Below are 7,754 nucleotides of genomic sequence, written 5' to 3' on the forward strand. Positions count from 1 at the left end.
GTCTGTTTCTACTGAAAGTAACGAGTCTAGTTCACGAATGTCCGACGAGTCCTTAACCATTAACCGCCCGCCATCGACAGCGTAGAGGATCGTCGCCCCTTGTCTACAGAAGGCTGTGTTTACATATGACATGTTCAGGTAATACAGTCCAGTCGACCGCCCCTTTGTTGGATGACAGTACAGATCGACTTGCGAAACGTCAGGTATCTTCTGGCCATGCTTATGAAGATAACCTCTTTTCACTGTCGCCGCTCTTGGAGCCAGCCAATGAGATGGGTGGAGATTATCGAGATACCGGTACCGAGAGGGACACTAGAAATGAGAAGAAGTCTTGCATTCCTTCAATAACAACAGAACGCAAGAACTCGGTCAACAAATCCAGAGGCCCGTCTCCTGCCGACTGGTTACGTTAACGGCTCGTATCACCATGACGAGGACGACCGGACCAATCATTGAAAAGCCCTATCGCCAAATGCTCGTCATTCTGGTTTATGGCGTGTTAACGGGTCTAATGATGTACTTCCAGTAGATTCTAGGTTACGGTAGCGAGTCCCACCCAGTTTGTATGACGGTACGAGAGCACGGCTTACCCAACGGCTTTACTCTCGAGCCACGGAGTGACCACCTCACTACACAGAAGCGAAGTCGTTTGGTCCAGTATTCCGGGCTCCCTCCACATACACGTTTTATCGAATTCGTGGATTCAATGTTACCAGTCCATAAAACGAGGAAAACGTGCTCCTGAACAGCAAAATCCGTAGTGGAGGTCCACCAATGAGACTTCGCGAGCACCAACAAGTGCTGCCACGCCCAACCTCACCTTGCCAAATTGGCCCAGAAGAGCCCAGTCGGGCCTGTTCGTAACGCGTCGTACCCACAGCGATTTTCGTGTATATGAACCACGCCGGAGTCATACTCCACCTTTCCCTCGGACATGGCGAAGCGTATGACCCGCTCCTCACTAGGGATATATTCCCCAACCTGTGGGTGTTCAGAATATGTCTTCTTCCTATGGTCAACCAAAGTCATTATCAGAGCGCATCCGGTAGGGGTGAGCAGTACTCTTATGGTTCTTTCGAGCTACAGAGGATACTTAGTGATGGCAGACCATACAACGTGGTGTGATAGCTCAAAGGCGCCAGGGACCTGTACTGTACATTCAGGTACCGGAAACACCAATACCTAATGGTGATGTAAGAGTGGCTGACGAGGCGTGACAAAATCCATGAATCGCCACGCAAACAAAGGGCACGTTCAAGGAGTTACAACTGTGAGCGTTCTGGTTCACCGTTCTTCCAAAGGACTGAATCTATTTCCAGTCCAGATCTTCATTCCATGGGTAGCTCGCTGACTTCAAAGGGACTTCACTCTGCCCTTTCCAATAGCTGGCATCCGTCACCGGAAGAGTTACACCAAAAAAGAACATTTGCCGATTCCAAACCGCGCCCTTTCGAAAACACGCAAGTTAACGTGTCTTCAAACACGAAGGAGATTCCAACGAGGGTTCTCTCAGTCCCGAAGGGTGCACAGAACGATATTGCAGTAGCCTCACCCGTGGACCCGGTGGTCAGTATCTTAGGACGTACTCGGTCCTCTTCATGGGGAGGCTCGTCCGCTCTTACAAAAGGAAATGCAGTCGGAAGGTGGAGAAAGAGCGGCTTCCCCGCGTCTGGAGCGAACCGACAGGCAAGTGATTTACAACGGACATGAGATTTTGCAGCAAAGAGACAGTGACAGGTCTGTGAGCGTTCCTGTTTCTAATCGGCAGCGAGCGCGTGCGATCTTCGTTGGTGACTCGGGTATCGATAGTGTTAATAGCAGTACAACTTCTATCACTCATTCCTTGGAGTTTTGATGGAGAAGGACATAAAGAAGGTTTGGCCGGCTTCAATAACGCAAGAATTGACATCTTAAATCCAATCCACGAAAGCGACACTGAAGTCTCGGAGTCGATCGCTTTAGAGATTTCACGAAATTCAGGAAGTGCTATGACGGCTGATTCGCATGCAACGCAACCAATAGCGAAGAGCGGGGAAGGAAATCCTCTTGGAACACCTATGACGCGTTTTCTTAGCAACCAAGATCTTGGCGAATCGAGTTTAGTATGATTGATTAATTTTGCGTGCATTTAGGTACCTTTTTCATCTCGAGTAAAAGCAGGTTCTTTTACATATATTTTAAAGCCAAACATCAAAATGTCCTGCGAAATGAAATTGATCATGCGGTAATGCAAGTTATAAAAATATTGGTAGCAGTATTTTTTAAGCAATCGCAACAGGACGCCAGTTCTGCTAGTCGGGGGGTCCTTGCATAAAATTTCCACAGGGACAACACTTTTGGTCCATAGTTAACATATGGAGAGGGCTGTGAAACATATGGAGAGGGCTGTGAAACTCCACAATTTTTGTGTGTGTGTGTTTCTTTTCGTTCGCTGTTGTGGCCTTGACCCGGTGCGAAACACACCATTTCTCTGAAAGAAAACGGAAAGCAGGGCTTGCGCATTGGTGAGGACACTCGCCTCCCACCAATGTGGCCCGGGTTCAATTACTAGAGTCGGCGTCATATGTGGGTTTAGTTTGTTGGTTCTTTACTCTGCTCCGAGACCTGAGTACCCGGAGAAAAACCTCTCTCGGAGCAGAGTAGAGAACCAACAAACTCAACCCACATATGAAGGCGGATCGGCTGGGAATCGAACCCAGGCCACATTGGTGGGAGGCGAGTGCTCTCACTATTACGCCCTCCCTGCTCCCTTGAGGTGGGTTGGTACAGTTTTCCGAAGAAAAGATCAAGATTTTGAAATCTGTGATATTAAAGCAATAGAATGTCTCTTTCGAAGTGTTAGTCACTGCAATTGATGTAACGTAATTTTACAAACCAAATAAATCCAAATCCGGTAAAAATGCTAACTGTAGTGACCGACCGTCTGGGGGGGTGGGGGGGGGGGGGACTGGAAACTCGACTTTTCTGAAGACCAAGCCGTACGATCGGGGTTAAAATTTTGGGAGTTAGTAAACAATATGAAGACGAAACCGTTATTTTTTTTTAAAGGATCTGTCAGACAGTTTTTCAGTTATTACCAAATAGACGAAAATCGACGTTTTTTGCCATTTGCGAAAAATCTGTCTGACGGATTTTGCTATTTATTTCTATTCATGGTTATTTTTTTCTCGCTAAGGAAATCCTGAAATTTTAAGGTGGGGTCCTAGGCTAGTTTTTGAGAAAAAAGTGACTAACACTTCAGAAGAGACATCCTGTTACTTTAATTTCACAGATTTCAAAATCTCAATCTTTGACATTTCTCTTCGGGAAACTGTACTAAGCCACCTTAAATTCTTGGGTTTACTCACGTGATCAACAGCCATGTTTTTCAACGAAAACAAAATAAAAAGTTTGCATAATAATAGAGTTCAATTCCGGAGGATTGGATCGGGACACCAACATGGCCGCCGTTTCATTGTTTGGGGTTACCAACATGGCGGCCGTGATGTCATGTGAGCGAAGAATATTGTTAGTGTTTGAAGAAAATGTGGTGCTGCCGGGGTCCAGGTAGAGTGAAACAAGAAAATTTGTTTCTAGCAAACGAGTTAAGATAAACTATAACCACCGTAAAAGACGTTTTTGAGCTGACGAAGGCTAACGCTCGAAATGTCCCCTCGAAATTCTCTCTTAGTGGTTAATTTACCTTTGGTCGAGTCGCTTGATAAAACCAAATTTTCTTCAGCCCGTTTACACGAGAAATTTTAGATGTGACAATTTTACGTGGCACATATATTTGATTGTGTAGATAGCACAACGAGTAATTGTTGACGACTAGCCAGTATCAAAAATACCATAATACTCTTTGTTTGTCCCCCCAAAACTTTGCATAAGCATTGTTTCAAGTTTCTCTTGGGACCATTGTAAGTCATAAGAGAAAATAAAAACAAGGCTCACTGATAGGCAGGAATTTGCCATATTTTATGTGACGACTTCTATCTGTCACATAATAGCTAACACGCCAGCTTTTCAGCAAATATAGTTGTCACATAAAAACTGGCCGAATTTCCTCGTCTACACGAGGTAATAAAACTTTTCACATTGAATTGCTCGTGTAAACAGGGGCTTTAGCAGCGAACAACCGAGAACGCACGATTTTGTGTGATCAAGGTCAAGTTTACATGAAGCGCGACAGCACTGTTCTCGCTTCTGAGGTTTCCAGTGTTTCATAGCCGGTCCATCTATTAACTATGAAATAACGGAGTACAAGTGTTGCCTTCAACATTGTATTTATTTTGCATGCATCTACGTACATTTTTTCACCTCAAGTAAAAGCAGGCTCTTTTACATGTATTTTAAGCGAAGTATCAAAATGTTGTTTAAAGTGAATTTATTAGTTGTAATATATTAAGTTATAAAAATATTGTCTGCGGTTTTTAACTAATCACAACAAGGCGTCAATCTGCTAATCGTGAGGTCCCCGCCCAGCGATTCAACTGTCTCGCTTGAAGGATATGGTGCTGCCCTACCCTTGACCGCGCCTTCCCCTTGGGAGGCGCGGTGGCTTAGTGCGCTCGACTCCCGATCGAGTGATCCGGGTTCGGGCCTTGGCCGGGGACATCATGTTTTCTTCTTGGGCAAGACACTTTACTCTCTCGGTGCCTCTCTCCACCCAGGTGTTTCAATGGGTACTGGCGAACGTAACGCTGGGGGTAGCCCTGCGTTGGACTAGCATCCCATTCAGGGGGAGTAGAGATACTCCTAGTAGCTTGATGCCACAGAAACCTGGGTAAGCTCCGGCCGAATGGGCCGCTGGCTCGTAAGCAGACTTTACCCTTACGTACCCCTTGACAGCTGCATGGAAGTAGTAAAGGCTTGCTGATCCTCTCTGTTAAGGGCGATAACCGTGGACGTCCGATTGTCCGCAAGTTGTTGTTCATTATTTACTTGACTCTGCGGAACGTTAACTGCACGCTCTCTCGGCCTCTCTCGGCTGTTAACTGACGACTGGTGGCTCAGTTGGTTGAGCATCCGATTTTCTTGCGGGAGGTCGCGGGTTCAAACATTCCTGAGGTCCTACAAAGAACTGAGAAGAAATGTGCTGTGTTTATAATTTCATTTGCAAATGGTTGGACTTTCAAATTTTCTCGAATAAGGACTATTAACCATATAGACACCGTTTCATAACCCTTACTGTTAATCAACACTGTGAGACGCAGAAAAATGTCCGTGAATATTAGGGCAGAGACCCACCGGTGTCTGTCCACCTTTCGTATTCATGGATGGATCGACTGGGTGGGTGAGATCAAACATGAACTTTTGGTGGCCGCCAGAGCCCCCTTTACAGTCTGACGTCCGATGTCACCTTAGAGAAAGAATTGTAAATCGCCATGAGACTGTATGTGATATGTGCGGAATTTTAAACCACCATGCAAGAGACTACAATTAATTCTCTGGCGATTCCTAATCTCTCGCGAATCCGGAAAGGGAGAGTTTACTTTTTGGCTATAATGTCAAAGAGCTTACACACGTTTCAAACAGAGTTATCCCTTGTGACGTGGCTGTCTTAACTTGACAATGTTCAGTTGCAATGGAGGGACACGTTTCTTTCAAACGGTGGCCTTGCAGCACTAATATATCAACTGAATTAACTAACGGAGGTTAACTTTAAGTAGTACATGTACTCCTGTGAGCCATCTGAACGCTTGCCCCTTTATGATAGAAATGAGTCCACACAAGGACAGAAATATCAGTGCTACACGGCCAACGTTTGAAAACAATTGTACTTAAACGTGTTTGTTGCTGTGAGACATGTCAGATTCCCACGGATTTCTTCTGATTAACCTTGTAGCTCAGTCGTTAGAGCAGAGCGGAGGTCGTAGGTTCAATTCCCCTCCTGGCCCAGTTGTTCGAAGGGTGGATAGCGCTATCCAGTGGATGACTCAATTGGTTTTCCTAGTGTGTATCTGCTGGATAGTGATATTTATCTGGTGGATAGCGTTATTCACCTTTTGAACAACCGAGGCCAGGTCCAAGTTGTTCTTTGTCCTTGTGTGGGAATTCATCCGCGTACTTTGAAGTCAAAGTTCGATAATGAATTTTGTTTTATTGACCATGCCTACTATGTCTGGACGTTTAATCCTCTTTTATTCCCTTTTGAACCCTTTGTGCGAAACCAGTCAAGCAAACTTTCCTCGATGTTCACGAAATGTTGTGTTGTGGCACTGCACCCCCCTCAAAAAAAATCCTCTGACATCATGACCAAAAGAGAGTGTTTCGTTATTAGTGTATCTGTGGGTGTGATAACCGCCGATCAACGGTTTCGTTGAAAGAGTAATTAATTTCTGTGCTGAAGTCGAGGTTCAAGACATGCATGGACAAACGATGCCGTTATGTCTTTTCGGATAAGGAGCCCTGCCTCTCGACACCTTTTCCGTGGGAACCCACGCACTATAAAACTTTGGCTGAATATCACACTGTATTCGACCGCCCTGACAGGTTGCTGACCAGCGGTTTTCGTTAAAACAATGGTTTGCTGGGGGTGCTCAGTCTTGCGGGCTCAGAAAACCTGGTTGTGGTCATTGTTATTTAAGGTTTTTGGAAATGGCTTAGCACTCGTCCAGAGTAGCCAGGGTTCGAAACAAAATTGAAGGGATTGTCTGGGTTGGGCAGAGGTGCGTATGGGCTAATTTAGCGAATCACAGCGCGCGTACTATCTGAGAGATATAATAAATGACAGTCGCGGCTGTTGTTCGTTGTAACCGTGCCCACGCACAAAGCGAAGCTAAGAATCGTAAACATAAGCAATATCGTGTCAAACGTTTGCTTGCCTCATTAGGTGAGCAGCACGAGATTTGCTTCCAAAAATAGAGTCAACTGTTTGAATTCGCCCTGACGAAGGGCCAACGCACAAAGCGTTAGCTCACAGCTCTTTCTTTACACAAATTTATCAACTCGTTGATAAACCGAATTTCGTGTTCTGTTCTGATCACCGACGCAGCGTTTCTTTAGAACTAAGCCCTCCATTCGTCTGTTTAAACTTATGTCCGGAAGGGAAGGAAGAGATTTGAATGTCTTTTATTCGTAAGATATGGCTCGTTTGCATTCAAATGTAAAATGCAAAATCCTGTCCATGAGCTGGATCTTTTTTCTTACGCCACTGCAATAAAAAGACGAATGATGGTTATCCTTTGGCTACTCTTTCTCGGTATCAAATTTGCCATTTCGTGCAGTTTTATTTGTGTTTAACCTTTGAACTTTCACCTCGTTATGTGAATCCGAATTTGTTTGGTTAATAGTGGTGGCGGAGAATTTTTGTCTTTAATATAGAAAAAAAGAGACCGTATGTATAGTCGGAAGGAAGCCAGACCCAGTGGTTAGGGTGCTTGCCGGAGATCCTGGGTTTAACACCCGTTCTGATTACTCGTCGAGTCCCTAGATCAACTTCTCCGCTGCACAGGCTTCAACCTCCGGCTAGTTGGGATCCTTAACAGTTGTTGTTCCGTTCTCTCGTTTCATTGTGTTTCACTGTGAGTGGTCACTTACATATATATGTAGGTATGTATACAGTTTTTTTTTACCAGTAACTGTCAGCAATTTGTGAATGTGGCTTTCTTGCGGAAGCTTATCATCTTAAAGCGCCGTGCGTCGTTCGTACTTTCAGTCTTCAAATCTCCAAATTTGCTCTTAATTAATGCACACGATGCTTTTCAATCCGGCGGTGTTGGTGAAATGTTTACTTCCTTGAAAAAGCAACGGCTGAACTTCCGTTTTGACAA

The sequence above is a fragment of the Montipora foliosa genome, chromosome 9 (genome assembly GCF_036669935.1).
Source record: "Montipora foliosa isolate CH-2021 chromosome 9, ASM3666993v2, whole genome shotgun sequence".
NCBI classification, from domain to species: domain Eukaryota; kingdom Metazoa; phylum Cnidaria; class Anthozoa; order Scleractinia; family Acroporidae; genus Montipora; species Montipora foliosa.